The following is a 24,715-nucleotide window of genomic DNA, read 5'->3' as shown; positions in this document are numbered from 1 at the left end:
CCCCTATCTCCCCCTTGGGATCTAAACACTGTCCTTTCGGCTCTATCTCAAGGGACGTTTCAACCAGTTAATAGTATCTCAGTTAAAATTGCTTACCTTCAAGATGGCTTTTCTGATTGCAGTTACTTCAGCTAGAATGGTCTCGGAAATTCAAACTTTCTCAGCTTTTCCCCCTTACACTACTGTGTTGGAGGATAAAATAATTAGGCCCATTCCATCTTTCCAGCCTAAAGTAGTCTCAGATTTCCATGGATGTGGTGTTGCCATCTTTTTGTCAAAATCCTGCAAATCCTAAAAATTCCACTGTCTGGATGTCAGAAGTAGAGATGTCCCGAACTATTCGCCGGCGAACATAGCTTGTTCGCGTTCGCCGCAGCGGGCGAACATATGCGATGTTCGGTCCGCCCCCTATACATCATTGAATAAACTTTGACCCTGTACCTCACAGTCAGCAGACACATTCCAGCCAATCAGCAGCAGACCCTCCCACCTCCTGGACAGCATCCATTTTAGATTCATTCGGAAGCTGCATTCTTATTGAGAGGCAAGTGTATTCAGTGTCCACTGCAGTCCTGAAGGACTCATCTGATCTCTGCTGTAAGGACGACACCCCAAAAAGCCCTTTTTAGGGCTAGAACATCAGTCAGATTTTTTTTTTTTCCTGTGTAATCAAATTGCAGTTGCCTGCCTGCCAGCGTGTGTGTCAGGCTCACCGCCCTGCAAGTGCATAGTGTCACCAGCGCAACTCATATCTGCTGTCACATTCGATTACATTTAAAGAAAAACAACAATTTTGACTATAAATAACTAGCAGTCAGTTGCACACACATGTTTGTGTTGTAAGGGATCGTCTCTTTTCAGGGGGTCACACTCAGATATCTCACCAGACAGTGGATTTTCATGTCCAAACTGTGCATTTATTTTTTACACTCTTCACACAAAGGATAGTCCAGTTATACATCACTGGGTGGGGTGAGGTTCCCGCAACGCCAACACTTAAAACACAAATAAACTCCTGCCCGTCTAGGCGCTACCTAAACACAATACGTCCCTATCTCACTTATAGAGCTCAGTTCACACATGGACAACATATGCTGCTTTCCTCAGCCAACATCAATACTGCAGCCTCAAGGCTGTGGCAACTCCAGTACCTTTTGGGGGAGTGTGGCCCAGTAGTCCTCCAGACGCTGGGTGTGCAACCCTCGTTCTCTAGGTGTCGCTAGGTCCTCCAAACCTCAGGCTATTCAAAGCCTTGTGGCCAGGGGTCGAGTGGAGGGGGAACGCATGGGAACGGCGTTCCTGCACTATTTTCATGGCGCCGTTCCCTTTCAGCCTCAAGTCAGGAGAACACGGCTGAATCAGATTCACAGGGGGAGACGGAGCGCACTGTGCAGGGCAGGCTAAGGGAGAAGGGGCGGCTTCAGTTGAGAGGAAGCTGTCTGTGCCGCTGCCTGCGACTCCTCTCATGGCGCCCCGCCCCCTAATGACATCATCTCCTTCACTACGAGATCATTCATTTAGAAAAGTTTGTCCTAGGATTCGAACTCACGACCTCTACACATCAGAGGAAGGCATTTAACCTCACAGCCATGAAAGCTGTCTAGGTAGTTGCTTAAAAAAAAAAATATAAGACTTCTACTTATACCTAGTGTACTGATACCTAGTGTACAACCATACACATGACAGCTGCCCACTGTGTATGGATGTAGCAGAGCTGGGTGTGTTGGGGCAGCTGTCATGTGTATGGTTGTACACTAGGTATCAGTACACTAGGCATAAGTAGAAGTCTTATTTTTTTTTTTTTAAACAGCTACCTAGATAGCTTTTATGGCTGTGAGGGTAAATGCCTTGCCTCTGATGTGTAGAGGTCATGAGTTCGAATCCCAAGACAAACTTTTCTAAAAGTGTTTTTTTTTTTTTTTTATAAGACTTCTACTGATACCTAGTTTACTGATACCTAGTGTACAACCATACACATGACAGCTGCCCACTGTGTATGGATGTAGCAGAGCTGGGTGTGTTGGGGCAGCTGTCATGTGTATGGTTGTACACTAGGTATCAGTACACTAGGTATAAGTAGAAGTCTTAGTTTTTTTTTTTTAAGCAGCTACCTAGACAGCTTTTATGGCTGTGAGGGTAAATGCCTTGCCTCTGATGTGTAGAGGTCATGAGTTCGAATCCCAAGACAAACTTTTCTAAAAGTGTTTTTTTTTTTATAAGACTTCTACTGATACCTAGTTTACTGATACCTAGTGTACAACCATACACATGACAGCTGCCCACTGTGTATGGATGTAGCAGAGCTGGGTGTGTTGGGGCAGCTGTCATGTGTATGGTTGTACACTAGGTATCAGTACACTAGGTATAAGTAGAAGTCTTAGTTTTTTTTTTTTTAAGCAACTACCTCAACAGCTTTTATGGCTGTGAGGGTAAATGCCTTGCCTGTAATGTGTAGAGGTCATGAGTTCGAATCCCAGGACAAACTTTTCTAAAAGTGTTTTTTTTTTCTTTTTCTGATACTTCTACTGATACCTAGTGTACTGATACCTAGTGTACAACCATACACATGACAGCTGCCCCAACACACCCAGCTCTGCTACATCCATACACAGTGGGCAAAGTTACCTACAGTAGAAGTCTTATATTTTTTTTTTTTTTAAAGTAACAAGCTAGACAGCTTTCATAGCTGTGAGGGTATATGCCTGGCTTCTCCTGTGTAGAGGTCATGAGATCGAATCCCAGGACAAACTTTTCTAAAAGTGTTATTTTTTTTATTTATTTTTTTAGTCCGCAGCGGCACAAATTACAGCATGCTAGATTTTCTGTGCTTTTTTATTTTTTGGAGGGGGGGGGGGGGGGGTTGCAGTGGATCTTGGGTGAGTTCCCACACTTTTTTTCCCAGGACTTGACCCCTGCTTGTGGCCCCCCCAGTCCTCCTGACTGAGACCACACACAGAGCCTCTGCTTCACAAAACAGTCTTGCTCTCCCTCCCCAGACTGACCTACTCTGAGGCGCTTTATGCAAGCCTGATTACAGCAAGCCTCACCTGCGATCACCTCAGGTAGAAAGGAAAACCCATACTGGAAGGGTGTGGACTGGGAACTCCCTTTACCAAGCCTAACCACCAGTCCAAGTAAAATCCAGCCCAGAAAATGTATACAAAAATGTCTCAGCAAACTATGCTTTGCTGAGACTACAGCCACTCTCTGGATTTTATCTGTCTCACATATCTGAGATACCTGAAGTGGGACAACACACCTTCCAGCACTGTTCACATTACCACATATCCCCCCCCCCCCTCTTCTTCAGACCGGAGGTCTGGGGATTTTCCCACATCGTAGTATGCCCTCTGGAAGATGTGGTCAGTGTCACATATTTCTCTCTATTCTGCCACCCCCAGGCTAGCAGAGCTCGGTTTTTCATAAACACTGACTTTCTACCTAGCAGACAGTGTCTAATGGACTCCTCCTTCTCCTCTTTGCTGGAGATTTTTTTTTTTAGCTTTCTGGCTTGCTCCTTTTCCAGATTTCTTCTTAGGTCCACGACCTCTAACTTCTGCAATCTTTACAGCCGTGTTTTCTATGAGGAGCTCCCGCCTCCTCCTTTTGTTGGAGATCCGGCTGGTCAGTTTTATACCACCCTTTAGCCGCTCTGGTGTCACCTGGTCACACTCTCTTTGTTTCTCTCTTCTATCAACAGATAACACTTTTTTCTTTACTCCCCACAGGGTTTAGCTCAGGTTTGGCTTCAGTTTCAGAGTCTTCTGTTTCTTCAGTAGCTCTGCCCACTTCGGCAGACTCTTCTTCAGCCTTATCTTTGGTCTGTGGTAAATCTGAGAATTTCTCCCACTCATCGGCCTTAGCTTCTTCAGCCTTTGAGTCTCCCTTGGAGTCTTCATTCCCTTTGTTGGCCTTCTCATCTTTCTCAGACACGGCATATACTTGCATTCATAACCCCTCCTCTTTCTCATCAAGGTTGGAGGTACTGGAGACACCAGGGTCCTCATCAGACTCTTCATCTTCTGGCATTCCCTCCAGAGGGTCACCCAGGATATTGTTCTCCTTTCGGGCAGGCTCTAGGAGAGCCATCTCACAGTAGTAGACAACATCTGTATACTGGCCGTCTGTCTCCTCATATTTCTTCCCCAGCAGACTGCTGGCTTTCTGGAAGGCATTGACGGCAGAGGGGACATCTTTAATGACCCGGTCCTGGCTACTCATTGCCATGAGTCTCTTGACTTCTGCCTCCACATCAGCTTCATCAACTTGTTCAGAAGAAACTTCTTCCATCTTCTCTGCCTCAGCCGGCAGTGCAGTGCCACCATCTTCAGGCCCATTCTTAACAGGCTCTGACTTCTTGGCATCTTTCAGAGAATGCTCCTCTTCAGGTTTCTCATTTTCCTTTGATTCAGCCAACCTGTCATCTCGAGAAGCTCTTGCCTCTAACTCGTCAAGCTTAGTCTTCTCCAACTCATAGACGTTTTTCCCAACATCATAGTTTGAGCTCATGAGATCCTCCATCTCTGCTCTGGGTTGCTTGTCTAGCCTCTCACATTCACCTCGCTCCTCAAGCGCTTCTTCAAGGGCTCTAACCAAGGAGAGGGCCTTGGTCACCTTCACCGGAGCATCAGCCTCAGCTCGGTCACATTTTTCGTCATATCGGGCCGAGCCGTATTTCTCTATATGAGACATAATTTGCCTCTGGTGGTCCAGGTCAACCATCAGATCATCCAATTCTCGCTGAAGTTTGTTCTTGGTTTTGCGCACAAACGTGAAGGAAGCGCCCCGCTCTTTGGCTTCCTGTTCCAGCTGCTCCCCGCTTTGCTCTGCTGCAGCAGCATATGTGGGAGTACCACCATTCTCTTTTGGACACCCTGTGGGGGTTCTACCCAGAGTCTTTTTAAGCACATTGTCCATGTCTACCGGAGTTTTCGGTGCTTCTTTGGAACCTTTACTCTTCACCTGGATATCAGGCATTAGATCCTTCAGCTCACTCATCTCTTTCTGATTGCAGCTGTACTGACACGTCTGGTCATCTACCACTGCCTGGGTATAGGTCTCAGTCACTAGGCTGACATCTCCCCACTTAACTCCCGTCACGTCAGGTATTACTATTGTCTGGTGACTACTAGCAACTACTTTAATTTCGCAAGACCTTGACTTTCTTTCTCTGAGTTGCTATCGGCTACGGCACATGCGTCACCTATATTACTTGTCACGGCGGACAGGAACTCAGATACACAAACAACCAAATACACAAGTGTCTAGGCTAGATGCTGGGGACAGGTCACCTCCTAGCACATCCCTGACTTCTCTCCCTATGCTGCTAAGCCCACTTTCAGACCTTGATGGTAGGTAAGAAGTGTCCTCGTGCCTGGGCTGCAAACACCCTAGAATCCCTAAGATGGTGAAAGGGGAGAAGGGGCAGAAGACACACAAATAGCCTAGACCGCAAACAACACAAACAGAAATGAAACTTATCTGAGCTGGAACAGACAATCCTTCCTTCCTGAATCCAAGACCAGAATGAATACTATAACCCGCACGGCCCTCTGGGATAGAAGACAATTTAAGCCAATGACCCCACCCAGAGCACCTGAAGGAAGGCGGATCCAGCATGATTCCAAAACAAACTAAAAGGTTAGACACGTGCTGCCAATCTGACAGACCTCCGCACACCGTCTGAGCAAGGCATGACAGTACCCCCCCCCCCCTCCTTCTACGGGTGACCTCCGGGCACCCCGGACCCACCTTATCCAGATGGGCTCTGTGAAAAGCCCTAACCAGTCGGCTGGCGTTGACCTCCAGTGCCGGAACCCACATCCTCTCCTCGGGGCCGTATCCCCTCCAGAGTACCAGGTACTGAAGGGAACCCCGAAGAACTCTAGAATCAAGAATCCTGGAGATCTCGAACTCTAAATTCCCATCGACCAGAACAGGAGGATGGGGCAATGGCGATGGTTCCACTGGTCTCACATATTTTTTCAATAAAGATCTATGGAACACATCATGGAACCTCCAAGTCTGCGAAAGATCCAGTCAAAACGCTACTGGATTGATCAGCGCAGATATTTTGAACGGGCCAATAAATCTTGGAGCCAGTTTCCAAGATGGCACTCTAAATTTTATGTTTTTAGTGGACAACCACACCAGATCACCCACACACAGGTCCGGACCAGTCACACGTCTCCTGTCAGCCATTTGCTTATATCTTTCACCCATTGTCTCCAAATTCACTTGTATCCTCTGCCAGATAGAGGATAAGGTAGAAGAAAATCTTTCCTCCACTGGCATCCCAGAGGAACTAGTCCCAGAAAAGGTACCAAACTGAGGATGAAAACCATATGCGCCAAAAAATGGCGACTTACCTGTGGATTCCTGTCTATGGTTATTCAAAGCAAACTCTGCTAAGGGCAGGAATGAGGACCAGTCCTCCTGATTCTCCGCCACAAAGAACCTCAAGTAGGTCTCCAGGTTCTGATTAGTACGCTCAGTCTGTCCATTCGACTGCGGATGGAAAGCCGAAGAGAACGAAAGTTGAATGTCAAGCCAAGAGCAGAACGCCCTCCAGAACCTGGAGACAAACTGCGTGCCCCTATCAGAAACCACATCTGAAGGAATACCATGCAATCTCACGATATTGTCAACAAAAATTTGCGCAAGAGTCTTGGCATTAGGCAGACTAGTTAACGATATAAAATGAGTCATCTTGCTAAAACGATCAACTACCACCAAAATCACTGTTTTCCCTGAGGAACTCGGCAGATCCGTAATAAAGTCCATGGACAAGTGCGTCCAAGGACGAGACGGAATAGATAAAGGAAGGAGTGAACCAGCCGGTCGAGTATGAGCAACCTTAGATCATGCACAGGTCTCACACGCTGCCACGTAATCCTCAATGCTTCTATGTAACCCGGGCCACCAGAACCTCCGAGACACAAGGTCACTGGTGGACTTACCACCAGGATGTCCAGCAAGGACAGTATCGTGATGTTCCTTGAAAACCTTGTATCGCAGTTCTTCGGGAACAAACAACCTCCCTGGGGGACAGAAACCAGGAGCCCCCTCCTGGGCTCCCAACACCTCCATCTCCAATTCGGGATACAGAGCGGAAACCACAACCCCGTCAGCCAAAATCGGAGCAGGATCCTCTGAATCACCTCCCCCAGGAAAACTGCGAGACAACGCATCTGCCTTGATACTTTTCGTCCGGGGGTTAAAAACAACAACAAAATTGAACCTGGTAAAAAACATGTGACCATCTGGCCTGTCTAGGGTTCAGACGCTTGGCAGATTGCAGGTAAGCCAAATTCTTATGATCCGTATAAACAATAACGGGGTGAGAAGCCCCCTCCAACCAGTGACGCCATTCCTCAAAGGCCAACTTTATAGCCAGCAACTCTCTATCTCCCACATCATAGTTCCTCTCGGCAACCGAGAGCTTCTTGGAAAAGAAAGCACACGGGACCCATTTGCCAGGAGAAGAACCCAGCACCGCTCCCACCCCCACTTCTGATGCATCCACCTCCACCACGAATGGTTGAGACACATCGGGCTGCACCAGAATGGGAGCAGACGCAAAACACTCCTTAATAGTCGAAAAGGCCTGCAATGCCTCCTCCGACCAAACAGAGACGTCAGTGCCCTTCTTTGTCATATAGAAACATAGAATGTGTCGGCAGATAAGAACCATTTGGCCCATCTAGTCTGCCCAATATACTAAGTACTATGGATAGCCCCTGGCCCTATCTTATTTGAAGGATTGCCTTATGCCTATCCCATGCATGCTTAAACTCCTTCACTGTATTTGCAGCTACCACTTCTGCAGGAAGGCTATTCCATGCATCCACTACTCTCTCAGTGAAGTAATACTTCCTGATATTACTTTTAAACCTTTGCCCCGCTAATTTAAAACTATGTCCTCTTGTAGCAGTTTTTCTTCTTTTAAATATTCTCTCCTCTTTTACCTTGTTGATTCCCTTTATGTATTTAAAAGTTTCTATCAAATCCCCTCTGTCTCGTCTTTCTTCCAAGCTATACATGTTAAGGTCCTTTAATCTTTCCTGGTAAGTTTTATCCTGCAATCCATGTACCAGTTTAGTAGCTCTTCTCTGAACTCTCTCCAAAGTATCAATATCCTTCTGGAGATATGGTCTCCAGTACTGAGCACAATACTCCAAATAAGGTCTCACTAGTGCTCTGTAGAGCGGCATGAGCACCTCCCTCTTTCTACTAGTAATGCCTCTCCCTATACACCCCAGCATTCTGCTAGCATTTCCTGCTGCTCTATGACATTGTCTGCCTACCTTTAAGTCTTCTGAAATAATGACCCCTAAATCCCTTTCCTCAGATACTGAGGTTAGGACTGTATCACTGATTTTATATTCTGCTCTTGGGTTTTTACGCCCCAGGTGCATTATTTTGCACTTATCCACATTAAATTTTAGTTGCCAGATTTTTGACCATTCCTCTAGTTTTCCTAAATCCTTTTCCATTTGGTGTATTCCTCCAGGAACATCAACTCTGTTACAAATCTTTGTGTCATCAGCAAAAAGACACACCTTACCATCGAGGCCTTCTGCAATTTCGCTGATAAAGATATTAAACAATATGGGTCCCAGAACAGATCCCTGAGGTACCCCACTGGTAACAAGACCTTGGTCTGAATATACTCCATTGACTACAACCCTCTGTTGCCTGTCCCTCAGCCACTGCCTAATCCATTCAACAATATGGGAGTCCAAGCCCAAAGACTGCAATTTATTGATAAGCCTTCTGTGTGGGACAGTATCGAAAGCCTTACTGAAGTCTAGATAAGCGATGTCTACTGCACCTCCGCCATCTATTGTTTTAGTCACCCAATCAAAAAAATCAATAAGATTAGTTTGACATGATCTCCCTGAAGTAAACCCATGCTGTTTTTCATCTTTTAATCCATGGGATTTTAGATGTTCCACAATCCTCTCCTTAAGTATGGTTTCCATTAATTTCCCCACTATTGATGTCAGGCTTACTGGCCTATAGTTGCCCGATTCCTCCCTACTACCTTTCTTGTGAATCGGCACAACATTTGCTAATTTCCAATCTTCTGGGACGACTCCTGTTGCCAGTGATTGGTTAAATAAATCTGTTAATGGTTTTGCTAGTTCACCGCTGAGCTCTTTTAATAGCTTTGGGTGTATCCCATCAGGCCCCTGTGACTTATTTGTATTTTTTAGACAGCTGACTTAGAACCTCTTCCTCTGTAAAGACACATGCATCAAAAGATTCATTAGTCTTCTTTCCTAACTGAGGTCCTTTTCCTTCATTTTCCTTTGTAAAGACTGAACAGAAGTATTCATTGAGGCAGTCAGCTAGTTTTTTTTTATCTTCTTCCATATACCTTCCTTCTTTTGTTTTTAATTTAGTAATTTCTTGTTTTAGTTTCCTTTTTTCATTTATGTATCTGAAGAATGCCTTATCGCCTTTTTTCCCTGACTGAGCTAATTTCTCTTCTGCCTGTGCTTTAGAAGCTCTTAAAACTTGTTTGGCCTCTCTCTGCCTAATCTTGTAAATTAACCTGTCATCCTCCATTTCCTTTTTTTTGCTTTTACTGACTAGCCTAATGCAATTTTCTGTTGCCTTCAATAGTGCCTCTTTTAAGTAGTCCCATTTCTCCTGGACTCCAATGAAACTGTTCCAATCTGATAGGGACTCGTATACCACTAATCTAATTTTAGAAAAGTCAGTTTTTCTAAAATCTAAAACTTTTGTTTTTGTGTGGTGTGACTCAGTCACTGTACTTATAGTAAACCACACTGACTGGTGATCACTAGATCCCAAGCTTTCCCCTACAGTAATATCATATACCAAATTCCCATTTGTGAATACTAAATCTAAAATGGCCTCCTTCCGGGTTGGCTCCTCAACTACTTGTTGTAGAGATAATCCCAGTAGGGAATTTAGAATATCTGTACTCCTGGCAGAACTAGCTATTTTGGTTTTCCAGTTTACATCAGGAAGATTGAAGTCTCCCATAATGATAACTTCCCCCTTCAAGGTAATTTTAGCTATTTCCTCAACTAGTAGATCATCTAATTCTTTGACTTGGCTAGGTGGTCTATATATCACACCTACACGAGTTACCTGATGATTATCAAGCTGCAAGGTAACCCAAACTGACTCTAAATTGTTCTCGCTAACTTGTATAAAATTAGATTTTATATCAGTCAGAGGTTTAACGATAGTGGAATAGTTTAGAATAAATTTTCTATAATAGTTAGCAAACCCCAAAAACCGCATCAAAGCTTTCTGATTCTCTGGTCGGTCCCATTCCAGAACCGCCCAGACTTTTTCGGGGTCCATACGAAAGCCGGAAAGCAGATATCCCAAAAACGGAAGCTCCTGCATAGAAAACACACATTTTTCCAATTTGGCATATAACTTACTCTCCTGAAGGATCGTCAAAACCTGTCTCACATGATCCTGATGGGTCTTCAGATCAGGAGAGTAAATTAAAATGTCATCTAAGTAAACTACCATGAACCTCCCCACCAAGTAATGAAAAATGTCATTGACGAATCGCTGAAATACCGCTGGCGCGTTCATCAACCCAAAAGGCATAACCAGATTCTCAAAATGACCCTCGTGCGTATTGAAGGCCGTCTTCCACTCATCCCCCTCCTTGATTCTGATCAGATTGTAGGTCCCTCTCAAATCCAACTTGGAGAACACCCTGGCACCAACAATCTGATCAAAAAGGTCGGAGATCAAGGGAAGGGGATACGGATCCCAGACCGTAATACGGTTCAATAAAAAAAATCCAAGCACGGTCTCAGTGATCCATCCTTTTTCTTGACAAAGAAAAAACCTACTGCCACCGGAGACTTAGATGGCCTAATATGACCTTTTGCCAAACTCTCGGCAATATACTTTCGCATGACCTCTCTTTCAGGTTGGGAAAGATTGTAAAGGCGAGACTTTGGCAACTTAGCTCCTGGGATGAGATTAACTGGACAATCATAGTCACGGTGAGGGGGCAATTCCTGGGTCCCACCCTCCGAAAAGAGAACCGCAAAGTCTAAGAGATATTGAGGTAGAACCGCAGTGGACACCCCAGAGATAGATGTGCCAAGACAATTCTCCGAACAAAATTCTCCCCAACCAATAATTTGTCTTGCTTGCCAGTCAATAATTGGATTATGTTTTGTCAACCACAGTAAACCTAGGACTATAGGAGCAGGCAAATCCCTCATGACAAAACAAGCTATAAACTCTACATGTGAATCACCCACCCTCAACTGAATACCATGTGCAATATGAGTGAGACTCCTTTGAGAAAGAGGTGAAGAATCTATAGCAAACACCGGAATCTCCCTTTCTAAAGTGCACGTACTTAGACCCAGATTTTGAAGAAAGAGAAAGTCAATAAGGTTTAACCCTGCACCACAGTCAATGAATACCTCCACAGAAAATTTTCTTGAGTCTAGCGCCACCATAGCTGGAAGGAGAAAACGAGAATTACTGGGAGCTTGCATACCTGCTTGTTCCACTATTCCAGTCACGCTACCAAGAGTCAGGACGTTTTTTTTTTTCTTTCATATCATGCGGTTTAACAAAAGGACAAGCAAAAACAAAATGGTCACTTTTTCCACAGTAGTAACATAGTTTATGTAATCTCCTAAAGTTTTTCCTATCAGAACGAAAAGATATCTGACCCAACTGCATGGGTTCCTCCCCTACCCCAGAGTTATAAGTAATATCACCCTGGGCAGCAGGTGAGACAAAACCACACGCAGAAGGGATCCCTTGCGCGGAGGGACCCTTACACCTCTCTCTCTGTTACGTCTATCCAACCGTATAGCCAAAGACATGGCATTCTCTAGAGTATCCGGGTACTCATGAAAAGCCAGGGCATCTTTCAACCTCTCAGATAACCCCTGACAAAACTGACTACGTAACGCAGGGTCGTTCCAAGCTGACTCAGTAGCCCATCTCCTAAACTCCACGCAGTAAACCTCTTGCAGTATGTTCACCCTGTAATAAGTTACGCAATTTAGATTCTGCCATCGAGACCCGATCTGGGTCATCATAAATCAATCCCAGGGCTTTAAAAAATTCCTCCACCGACCGGAGGGCCAGAGAACCGGGCGGCAGAGAAAAAGCCCAGGATTGCGCGTCCCCTTTAAGCAGAGACATGAGGATACCAACCCTCTGACTTTCATCACCTGACGAAAATGGACGCAGTCGAAAATACAGTTTGCATGACTCTTTAAAGCGGATAAAATCATCCACACCCCCTGTAAATTTCTCGGGAAGAGCGACTTTAGGCTCCCCACCAATTTGACCTGCACCTGATGCCAGAACACTCTGACACTGTGTGACCGAACTACGCAGATCCGCAACCTCCAGGGATAATCCCTGCATGCGGTCAACCAGTGCATCAATTGACACCATCACAAAACCACTGAGTAATGGCAGTCACAGTATGGCGGGTTATAATGTGACGGCGGACAGGAACTGAGATACACAAACAACCAAATACACAAGTGTCTAGGCTAGATGCTGGGGACAGGTCACCTCCTAGCACATCCCTGACTTCTCTCCCTATGCTGCTAAGCCCACTTTCAGACCTTGATGGTAGGTAAGAAGTGTCCTCGTGCCTGGGCTGCAAACACCCTAGAATCCCTGAGATGGTGAAAGGGGAGAAGGGGCAGAAGACACACAAATAGCCTAGACCACAAACAACACAAACAGAAATGAAACTTATCTGAGCTGGAACAGACAATCCTTCCTTCCTGAATCAAAGACCAGAATGAATACTATAACCCGCACGGCCCTCTGGGATAGAAGACAATTTAAGCCAATGACCCCACCCAGAGCACCTGAGGGAAGGCGGATCCAGCATGATTTAAAAAAAAATAATAATAAAGTTGAGACACGCGCTGCCAATCTGACAGACCTCCGCACACCGTCCGAGCAAGGCATGACATTACTTGTGTCATTAACAGTTCTGACCTCTAGGGGCACCAATGCGCTAATCCCCTCATTGGACACTTCCCCAGCAACCATCAAACCCTGTGGGTACTGCATATCCACCCCTGGTACGTGTGGTACAACCTCTGGGCTCACAACATTAACCAGCATTTTTGTATCACATACATTTTTACCAGGAGGGGGCACTTCTCTCCTGATCACATCCTGAAAGGGAAAAAGCATGTCAACATCATATACTTCACATGACCTCACATTTTCATTTTTCACTTCAACTACATAACTGTTTTCAATGGTCCTTTCCCTTAAAAGTTCACTTAAAGGGACAGGTACAAGTTCTGCAGGAGTTTTTGCACTCTCTGCAGAAGTGTCGCCATTACTCCACAACTCCCAAAACAAGGGGAAATCACGGCCCAAAGCTACATCATGCGCAAGCTTGTTTGCAACCCCAAACTTATAAGTCCCAGTTCCAGCTGGAGTCTCACACTCAGTGAGAGCCAGTGGATAGTCCTTACTATCCGCATAATTGTTCCGCACATAGTCCCCAGCAACCAAGCTTGCATGTACCAGGCTCACTTGGCACCTTGCGTCCAACAATGCCTGGACTGAACTGCCATTCACCACAATGTTGCACATTTTCGGCGCAGTCTCTAGTCCCAGTGTCTCAACACCTCCTGGCCCAGCATATAGCAACTGCCGCCAGCTCACACCACAGTTCACGGTCTCTGAGGTACCAGGGCCCCGGTCAGTCACATGCCAAACCTCCAGAGCCGTGCTCACTGTCACGTGGTCTGCTACACCAGCAATTACAGGAACGATCTTACCCATTGTCGCCTCGGGTTCGTCCCTCTCACGTGCGATATGTCCATCTCCACAGTAGACATCATCCTTTTCCGGGATGTTGGGAACATCCCATCTTGGATTCCTGGTCATAGGACAACCAGGTGCACACCTTCCCACTTGGCGACATCTCCAGCAGCACTCTCTCTGTTGTCGGACAGCTGCATGCCCTCGAGGTTGGTTGCTCTTAGCAACAGCATTACGGCATCTTCGCACATCCTCTCTAGGACTCTGTACACCTTGGCAGAAAACACTTGAACTCTTGAGAGCCGCACTGCTCTCCATCTCACTCTCCTCCCGTCGGTTGCCCTTGGCAACGGCATACAACACCTCTGCATCCAACCGCATCCCGAGAACCTGCAGTTCTTGGTTCCTGGTCACGAGGTCACTGCCCAGTTCCTCCGCACAGCGGTTACTATGGGAAACGCCTTGGGTTAGGACGTCTCTTGGTTTGTCCAACCCGCACATGAGCTTTTCCTGCTCCTGTTGCCATATCATTTGCCTTTGGCTAGCCTTCAGATTGGCCCGCATCAGCTGCTTGGTGAAATCCTCCATCCACCCCATAGCAACAGATAGTCCTCTCTAGTAACACAGGTCAGTCTTTTTTCTGGGCTTCTGGCCCTTTAAATTTCTGCACCACAGCAAAAATAGTCCACAATAGCATGAGCAGCCCTTGCTCCACCGAATAAACAGGCTTCCAGCCCTTTAAACTCCAGCACAGCAGGATTCAGCAGCACCTGCTTTTTCTCTTGTTGCCCCTAGCAACCGACCGTTGCCCTTCTCTCATGGACAACTTGCCCGCATTCTCCACCATATGTAAGGGATCGTCTCTTTTCAGAGGGTCACACTCACAGATATCTCACCAGACAACGGATTTTCATGTCCAAACTGTGCATTTATTTTGACACTCTTCTCACAAAGGATAGTCCAGTTATACATCACTGGGTGGGGTGAGGTTCCCGCACCGCCAACACTTAAAACACAAATAAACTCCTGCCCGTCTAGGCGCTACCTAAACACAATACGTCCCTATCTCACTAATAGAGCTCAGTTCACACATGGACAACATGTGCGGCTTTCTTCAGCCAACATCAATACTGCAGCCTCAAGGCTGTGGCAACTCCAGTACCTTTTGGGGGAGTGTGGCCCAGTAGTCCTCCAGATGCTGGGTGTGCAACCCTCGTTCTCTAGGTGTCGCTAGGTCCTCCAAACCTCAGGCTATTCAAAGCCTTGTGGGCCCCCCAGTCCTCCTGATTGAGACCACACACAGAGCCTCTGCTTTACAAAACAGTCTTGCTTCCCTCCCCAGACTGACCTACTCTGAGGCGCTTTATGCAAGCCTGATTACAGCAAGCCTCACCTGCGATCACCTCAGGTAGAAAGGAAAACCCATACTGGAAGGGTGTGGACTGGGAACTCCCTTTACCAAGCCTAGCCACCAGTCCAAGTAAAATCCAGCCCAGAAAATGTATACAAAAATGTCTCAGCAATCTATTTTCCTAGAATAAGCACCTGGCCCAGAACCAACGGGAATTATAAATGCGGCAGCAAAAAATGTATCTGCTGTCAACATATGCATATCTCAAAAGAGGTTACATCTATGGCTAATAATAAAAAATATATGCTAAAACAATATATTAATTGTAATACAGATCATGTAGTATATGTTATAACATGCAGTATATGTAATCTACAATATGTGGGGTGCACCACGAATAATTTAAAGGTACGCATAAGAAAGCATTTGAGTGATGTCCCTCATTATATGTCTCGCAATGTCTCAGCGGCAACAAGGCATTTTGCCACTGTTCACATGGGCGATACCTCTGCGTTTTCTGTACAGGGGGTGGAAGTTGTCTCCGCACCTGTCAGAGGAGGTGATCGCAAACAAAAGCTTCTAAGTAGGGAAACATATTGGATGTTCATTTTGGATACATGTATACCGATGGGTTTGAACAGAAAGCATGATTTAACCTTGCAGTATATGTAGTGCACCAGTATATGTCTCTGAATGTTAAATTTTTTGAATTGCTGCGTCCCCACCCACGTGTTCCTGGAGGGGTTTTCCCAATCTGGGAACACCTGGGTCTGGGACACAACCTTCATCCAATTAGAGAAGGAGGAGGAACCCATTTGTGTTGTATATAAAGCTTTTGTTTTTAGTACACTTTGTATTGTCTTGATGAAGGGCTCAATACTATAGCCCGAAACGCGTCACAATCTGTGTCTCTCCATGTGACATTTGTTGGATCTTAATACTACAAGCCGAATAAAGAATACCTTTTATACGTCAAAAGCTGGAATCAACCCCCTTGTTTTTTGGACATTTCAAGTGTGGCTAGGTTCAAGTCACTTTCCTTCCGTGCTTCACGCAGGTGGTTAGAGGTGAGAGCTGCTAAAAAATTTCTCTCTTTGCACATGCTTTGCTGAGACTACTGCCACTCTCTGGATTTTTTGTGGATTTTATCTGTCTCACATATCTGAGATACCTGAAGTGGGACAATACACCTTCCAGCACTGTTCACATTACCACAGTGTGTTTAAGGCCCAGTGCAGTGCATAGTGTCACTTCAGCGCCATTCATATCTGGTGTCACATTCGATTCCACGCATAGTACAATTTAACTAATCTAAAAAAAAATGACAGGCAGAGGCAGGCCACCCTGCAGGGGCCGTCGTGGTCGTGGTGCTGTGATTCCCTTTGGCCCTAGACTAGTGGCCAGTGTTCAGAGGCCACGTACCCTGAACTCGAAAAGTTCAGAGGACATAGTTGACTGGCTAACACAGGACACCTAATCTTCTACAGCTTCCGCTTGGAACCTTGACGCACCATCCTCCTCCAGCTCAGCTTCGGGCACCTCTCAAGTTACCACTCGCCCGCCTGCCGCCACCACCAACACTAGCACCACACCCGCTTCACTTGATCTGTCGGAGGAGTTATTTACACATCAGTTGGAAGAAATGAGTGATGCGTAACCATTATTGCCAGAGGATGTAGATAACAGGGATATGTCTCAGTCAGGCAGCATTACACACATGGACGTACGGTGTGATGATGATGATGATGTTGTACCCGCTGCTGCTTACTTTGCTGAGTTGTCAGATACAAGTGAAGCGGTTGATGATGACGATGTGTCCGTGGATGTCACGTGGGTGCCCGCTCGAAGAGAAGAATAACAGGGGGAAAGTTCAGATGGGGAGACAGAGAGGAGGAGGAGACGAGTTGGAAGCAGGGGGAGGTCGTCGCAAGGAGCTAGTGGCACAGTCAGACAGCATGTATCGGCATCCGTGGTCAGCCAGACAGCACGCCAATCAACGCATGCTGTTGCCACGACCAGAATGCCATCATTGCAAAGCTCAGCAGTGTGGCATTTTTTTGTGTGTCTGCCTCTGATAACAGCGATTCCATTTGCAACCTGTGCCAAAAGAAACTGAGTAGTGGGAAGTCCAACACCCACCTAGGTACAACCGCTTTGCGAAGGCACATGATCTCACATCACAAACGCCTATAGGATCAACACATGAGTAAAAGCAGCACACAAACTCAAAGCCACCATCCTCCTCCTGGTCCAGCATCTTCAGCTACGTCAACCACTGCTGTCCTCCTTGCCCCCTCTCAACCACCCGCCACTCTGCCTTGAGCAGTTCCTGCTCATCTGCCCACAGTCAGGTGTCTGTCAAGGACATGTTTGAGCGTAAGAAGCCAATGTCACAAAGTCACCCCCATGCCCGGCGTCTGACAGCTGGCTTGTCTGAACTCTTAGCCCGCCAGCTTTTACCATACAAGCTGGTGGAGTCTGAGGCCTTCAAAAAATGTGTAGCTATTGGGACACCGCAGTGGAAGGTACCAGGCCGAAATTTCTTTGCACAAAAGGCAATCCCCAACCTGTACTCGATTGTGCAAAAGTAAGTCATGGCATGTCTGGCACACAGTGTTGGGGCAAGGGTCCATCTGACCACTGATACCTGGTCTGCAAAGCACGGTCAGGGCAGGTATATCACCCACACTGCGCATTGGGTAAACCTGCTCACGGCTGCCAAGCATGGAATGCGTGGTTCTGCAGAGGAGTTGGTGACACTGCCACGACTTACAGGCAGGCCTGCTGCCACCTCCTCTAGTCCTCCTACTCTATCCTCTTCCATAACCTCCTCGGCTGAGTCCTCTTCTGCTGCTGCGTCTTGCTCCACATCAATGGCACCCCCCAGCTCCCCAGGGGCTATTCCACATCCCGGATATGACAGTGCCACGCCGTCTTGGCGTTGACTTGCCTGAAAGCAGAGAGTCACACCGGACCAGCACTCCTGTCCGCCCTGAACGCACAGGCGGATCAGTGGCTGACTCCGCACCAACTGGAGATCGGCAAAGTGGTGTGTGACAACGGAAGCAATTTGTTGGCGGCATTGAATTTGGGAAAGTTGAAACATGTGCCGTGCATGGCACATGTGTGTAATCTGATCATACAACGCTTTGTGCATAAGTACCCAGGCTTACAGGACGTCCTCAAGCAGGCCAGGAAGGTGTGTGGCCATTTCAGGCGTTCCTATACGGCCATGGCGCACTTTTCAGACATTCAGCGCCGAAACAACATGCCAGTGAGGCGCTTGATTTGCGACAGCCCGACATGTTGGAATTCAACACTCCTAATGTTCGACTGCCTGCTCCAACAAGAAAAAGCCGTCAACGAGTATTTGTATGACCGGGGTGCTAGGACAGCCTCTGCGGAGCTGGGAATTTTTTTGCCACGTTATTGGACGCTCATGCGCAATGCCTGTAGGCTCATGCGTCCTTTTAAGGAGGTGACAAACCTAGTCAGTCGCACCAAAGGCACCATCAGCGACATCATCCCATTTGTTTTCTTCTTGGAGCGTGCCCTGCGAAGACTGCTGGATCAGGCCCTAGATGAGCGTGAAGAGGAAGAGTTGTGGTCACCATCATCACCACCAGAAACAGCCTTATCAGCATTGCTTGCTGGACCTGCGGCAACGCTGCAAGAGGAGTCTGAGGAAGAGGAGTCAGAGGAGGAATGTGGCTTTGAGGAGGAGGAAGACCAACCACAGCAGACATCCTAGGGTGCTCGTTGTCACCTATCTGGTACCCATGGTGTTGTACGTGGCTGGGGGGAAGAACAGACCTTCAGTGAGATCAGTGAGGACGAGGAACGGGACATGATTAGCTCGGCATCCAACCTTGTGCAAATTGGGTCTTTCATGCTGTCGTGCCTGTTGAGGGACCCTCATATAAAAAGGCTGAAGGAGAACGACCTGTACTGGGTGGCCACGCTACTAGAGCCCCGGTATAAGCAGAAAGTGCCTGAAATGTTACCGAATTACCAGAAGTCGGAAAGGATGCAGCAGTTCCAAAATAAATTAAAAAGTATGCTTTACACAGCGTATAAGGGTGATGTCACAGCACAACGGGAATCTAACAGGGGAAGAGGTGAAAGTAATCCTCCTCCTACCACGACCACGCCGGCAAGGACAGGATGCTTTACAGACGTGTTGTTGATGGAGGACATGCAGAGCTTTTTAACTCCTACGCATCGCCACAGCCCTTCGAGGTCCACCCTCAGAGAACGACTTGACCGACATGTAGCAGACTACCTTGCCGGATGACTTGCGTGACTTATCCGCCACCAACAGGAGTTCAAGCCGCAATGTTTTAGGGCACTTTCTGCCTGGGAAACATCAATTTTTCTGGCCGCTGCTACAGCAGCGGCTGCAACAATACCTGGGTTTTCAGGCAAGTGTACATGATTAATTTTTCTGGCCTCTGGTGCTGCACTGTGGCTTCAAAAACCAAACCAAGAAAAAGGCACATACATGTGTCAATTCCCCTTCGTGATCGTTACCTTGTTGTGGTGAAGGGGCTTGCATATTACAATGAAGCGACCACCTCTATGAGTGTGTTGGCAATGGCAATGTTGGCACACCCCAGATGATAAGGTCGTTGCTTCATTGTGAACAGACCAAAAGTGATCGGCTGGATAATTTTGCATAGAAAAAACATTAATTTTCTTTGTGATCATCTAAGGTGATCATTAAAGCCTACTAGGCCAACAATGGGCCCACATTGCAGAATGATTGTTTTCTGGGTCACTTAACTGTCACTGAACTACCTCAGCACAACCATAGGCTTTGAAAACCCCCATCACCTGCAATCTCCCAAACGTGCGCACGAGCACAGTCATCACTACACCAAGATTAACGCATAAAGGAATACAATTTATGTCATGAGTGTGTCAACTATTGACAACTCTTTGTGGTTGTCTAAAATCTATTCCATACACGTCCCCTGATAGGGGACGTAACAGGGATTAAACTGATAGGAATAGTACTACTTAACACATATTGGGATTGCACAGTACATTACACAGCGCACGCGCTATGCCCCAAATTGGAATTAAGAGGACCGACCAAGCATCTTTTTTCATCTCCCGGTTCCTAAAATCGATGCCATATACACGTCCCCTGATAGGGGACGTAACAGGGATTAAACTGATAAAAATAGTACTACTTAACACGCCTCTCATATCTGGTGGCACATTCGATTGCACGCGCAGTGCCCCAAATTTGGAGTAGGAGGACCGATCAAGCATCTTTTTCCATCTCCCGGTTCCTAAAATCGATGCCATATACATACGTTCCCTGATAGGGGATGTAACAGGGATTAAACTGATAGGAATAGTACTATTTAACACACCTTATAATAACGCAGAGAGAGGAGTCTGAAGAAGAGGAGTCAGAGGAGGAAGGTGGCTTTGAGGAGGTGGAAGACCAAACACAGCAGGCGTCCCAGGGGGCTTGTTGTCACCTTTCGGGGACCCTTGGTGTTGTACGTGGCTGGGTGGAGGAAGAGACCTTCAATGACATCAGTGAGGACAAGGAACGGGACATTGCTAGCTTGGTATCCAACCTTGTGCAAATGGGGAGTTTGTGGTTGTGCAAATGGACTGTTTGCGGTGCGTTAAACAGGGAGTTTGGTCTGTCACTGTGAAGCGGGCGTAACCGTTACACTACCTGATCGATACAACATCATACCTGATGTTTTAAAGCACGTTATTCCAAACAATTTAGGAATGTTAGGTGATTTATGCCCTTTATGGATTTAAACCAGACTCTGCGTCAACTACGTAATTTTCCATGGGAGTTTTGCCATGGATCCCCCTCCGGCATGCCACAGTCCAGGTGTTAGTCCCCTTGAAACAACTTTTCCATCACTATTGTGGCCAGAAAGAGTCCCTGTGGGTTTTAAAATTCGCCTGCCCATTGAAGTCAATGGCGGTTCGCCCGTTCGCGAACATTTGCGAAAATTTGCGCTTTCTGCTCGCGAACGGAAAATTTTATGTTCGCAACATCTCTAGTCAGAAGATGTTTAAGTTACTTAAATTGGAGAATAGATGAGAATCTAAAGATTCAAGGGTCACAAGGCTTCTACTAGTGCCATTGCTAGATGGGTCAAAAATGCTATTTCCCTTGCCTATTCTTCTTTGAACTTGTCTCCCCCAACTGGGTTTGAGGCATATTCAATAAGAGAAGTTGCTGCCTCTTTGGCAAAAAAGGTGGATGCTTCACTGGCCCAAATCTGCAGAGCAGCCACTTGGAGTTCTCCTCATACCTTTTTTAGACACTATAGGCTGCATCTAAATTCAGATGCAGTCTTCGGGAAGAAAGTACTACAGGCTTGTTTTTCTTGAAACCCATGACAGCACCAGCATCCCAAAATTTCCCACCCTTAACTTAATTTAAAATGTAAAAAATAAAAGGGGGGAAATTTGCCAATTGGGCATATAGATGCATGATATTGAATAAGAATATAATGTACCGAACTGGTTCCCTTTTTTTATATTGTCTTTTTTCTTATTTCAAGCCTATTCTTTGGTGGTTGGCACGCCTCCGGAGGTTTGGTTATTATAATCACTGAGGTGTAGTGGGAGTGTGAACCATTTTATCTCTTCAGATTTGCTGTCCTGGAGGACATAGTCGCATGGGTGCTCTCATGGGTTTGAAGAAAAACAATTACCAGTAAGAGTCATTTTTGTTTTCCACCTACACAAGGCGGAAATGACTGGGAACCCTGGGTTTCTCCCTCTTGGTGGAGTATTCAATAATTTGGCGATTATCATGGCCACCAATAAGTAACATTATGTCCCTTGTTTATATGTTTCATCGCTTACTGAAGCTATGCGCAGGCGCTCTGATGAAGTTTACTTGGTTGCCTAAGAGCTTCAGCTCCATGTTTCTTATGAAAGAAGCGCAGGCGCAAACTGTAATGGCAATTCACATGCTCAGTAACTATTAGGATGCAGGCGGCCATCTTTCATGTTGTTCTCTATCTGTATAGGCAGCTCACGCTGTCATGTGTATACATCGTGGTTGGGCATGCGCAGTGAAAATACAGGGACGGCAGCAGCGTGATAGAGCCACATGGAGTCAGGGGCAGGGGGAGCCATGTACATGATTGTGTTTATTAATCAGCACAGATGCACATTATGTATTACCACTAATCATGCAATTTACGCATATATTGAGATGACAAGATCAAGAAATCAATTTCACGGAATTATGGACAATGATATATGTCTGTATAGTTTGTACACTGATTTAATCATGATGACGTTTGTTACTGTACTATTCTTACAGCACTTTATTAACCCCTTAAAGACCTATTTTTATTTGTATATTGAATTTTTCCTCCCGACGTTCCAACGGCCATAACTTTTTTATTTTTACGTTCACATAGCCTATGAAATGCTGCAATAGCATGGGCAAATAAAAACTCTACATTTTTCACTATTTTGGAGTGCTGCCTCTTTTTCTATTTTTATCACATTTTGGATTCTGGTCAATGATCCTGAGAGGGATTGTGCCTTCCACTTTTGATTTGTGCTGCTTTCCTTCTTTTCTTTATACTTTATGTATGAGTGTGTGTATATATACAGTTGCAAGAAAAAGTATGTGAACCCTTTGGAATGATATGGATTTCTGTACAGATCGGTCATAAAATGTGATCTGATCTTCATCTAAGTCACAACAATAGACAATCACAGTCTGCTTAAACTAATAACACACAAAGAATTACGTTACCATGTTTTTATTGAACACACCATGTAAACATTCACAGTGCAGGTGGACAAAGTATGTGAACCCCTAGACTAATGACATCTCCAAGAGCTAATTGGAGTGAGGTGTCAGCCAACTGGAGTTCAATCAGTGAGATGAGATTGGAGGTGTTGGTTACAGCTGCCCTGCCCTACGATACGTAAAACACTAAACAAGAATGGATTTCATGGGAGGATACCACAGAGCAAGCCACTGCTGTCCAAAAAAAACATTGCTGCACGTTTACAGTTTGCACAAGAGCACCTGGATGTTCCACAGCAGTACTGGCAAAATATTCTGTGGACAGATGAAACCAAAGTTGAGTTGTTTGGAAGAAACACAACACTACGTGTGGAGAAAAAGAGGCACAGCACACCAACATCAACTCACACCTGACTTTTCTAAATTGTTCCGAGAACATTTTCTTCCCTTACGTAAATGACTAGAAGACTTAATACATTCATGGGACATCCCCTTTGTGTCATGGTTTGGGCAACGAACTCTTCTCAAAACCATCTTGCTCCCCACAGCATTGTATTATTTACAAGCACTACCTATACCCATTCGCATATCTTACTTTACAAGAATAAGATCCATCTTTACCAGGTTTCTCTGGGGTAGAAAGAGGGCCCGATCACAATATAAACAAGTTATTCGTCCGCCCACGGCTGGGGGTCTGGGAATCCCAGATCTCTACACATATCATAAGGCAATACTGTGTTCCAGATGTTTAGAATGGTTGAGACCGTTTGGGAACATGCTGGATCTACAAGTAGAGGAGAGTTCGTCTCCAGCTCCACCTCATCCCAACTGTGAAGTATGGTAATGGGGGCATCATGGTTTGAGGCTGCTTTGCTGCCTCAGGGTCTGGACGGATCGCTATCATCGAAGGAAAAATGAATTCCCAAGTTTAGCAAGACATTTTGCAGGGGAACTTAAGGCCATCTGTCCACCAGCTGAAGCTTAACAGAAGATGGGTGTTGCAACAGAACGACCCAAATCATAGAAGTAAATCAACAACAGAATGACTTAAACAGAAAATACGCCTTCTGGACTGGCCCAGTCAAAGTCCTGACCTCAACCCGATTGAGATGCTGTGGCATGACCTCAAGAAAGCGATTCACACCAGACATCCCAAGAATATTGCTGGACTGAAACAGTTCTGTAAAGAGGAATGGTCAAGAATTACTCCTGACCGTTGTGCACGTCTGATCTGCAACTACAGGAAACGTTTGGTTGAAGTTATTGCTGCCAAAGGAGGTTCAACCAGTTATTAAATCCAAGGGTTCACATACTTTTTCCACCTACAATGTCAATGTTTACATGGTGTGTTCAATAAAAGCATGGTAACATTTAATTATTTGTGTGTTATTAGTTTAAGCAGACTGTGATTGTCTATTGTTGTGACTTAGATGACGATCAGATCAAATTTTATGACCAATTTGTGCAGTAATCCATATCATTCCAAAGGGTTCACATACTTTATTTTTTTTGCAACTGTTTATACGTGTACATGTAGTATGTACTTACATGTGTGTAATTTAATGATGGAATTTTATATGTGTGAGTGACTATGTTCTTATATAGGCTGGGATCATATCATGATTAAAATATATGTTTAGTTTGTACATTGGGAAAACTGCGAACATAAAAGGTAAATGTGTCCAGAGGCTTTTGGTCTCCATCTGGCTTCTATACATCAGTATTCCATACAACTATATCCAGTAAATAAAGTTAAATGTCGATTATATGCCATACACCATGTGTATATGACATACACTTCAATTCAATGTATACATCCTGGG

The 24,715-nt window shown here is 45.7% G+C and overlaps 3 protein-coding genes across 6 annotated transcripts in view; all 3 read left to right on the top strand.

The window, feature by feature from the left end:
* Positions 1-24,715, top strand: part of LOC122933675 (gastrula zinc finger protein XlCGF57.1-like) — a 376,277-nt gene that overhangs the window by 189,586 nt on the left and 161,976 nt on the right. The window lies entirely within an intron of this gene.
* Positions 1-24,715, top strand: part of LOC122933673 (gastrula zinc finger protein XlCGF26.1-like) — a 284,426-nt gene that overhangs the window by 189,653 nt on the left and 70,058 nt on the right. The gene's annotated exons all lie outside the window — the stretch shown is intronic.
* The window catches only part of LOC122933674 (gastrula zinc finger protein XlCGF26.1-like), an 81,431-nt gene that overhangs the window by 52,940 nt on the left and 3,776 nt on the right, over positions 1-24,715 (top strand). The gene's annotated exons all lie outside the window — the stretch shown is intronic.

This window comes from Bufo gargarizans, chromosome 4, assembly GCF_014858855.1.
Source record: "Bufo gargarizans isolate SCDJY-AF-19 chromosome 4, ASM1485885v1, whole genome shotgun sequence".
NCBI lineage: Eukaryota > Metazoa > Chordata > Amphibia > Anura > Bufonidae > Bufo > Bufo gargarizans.
Note: the sequence above shows the minus strand (reverse complement) of the source record. Positions and strands in the feature narration are given on the sequence as shown.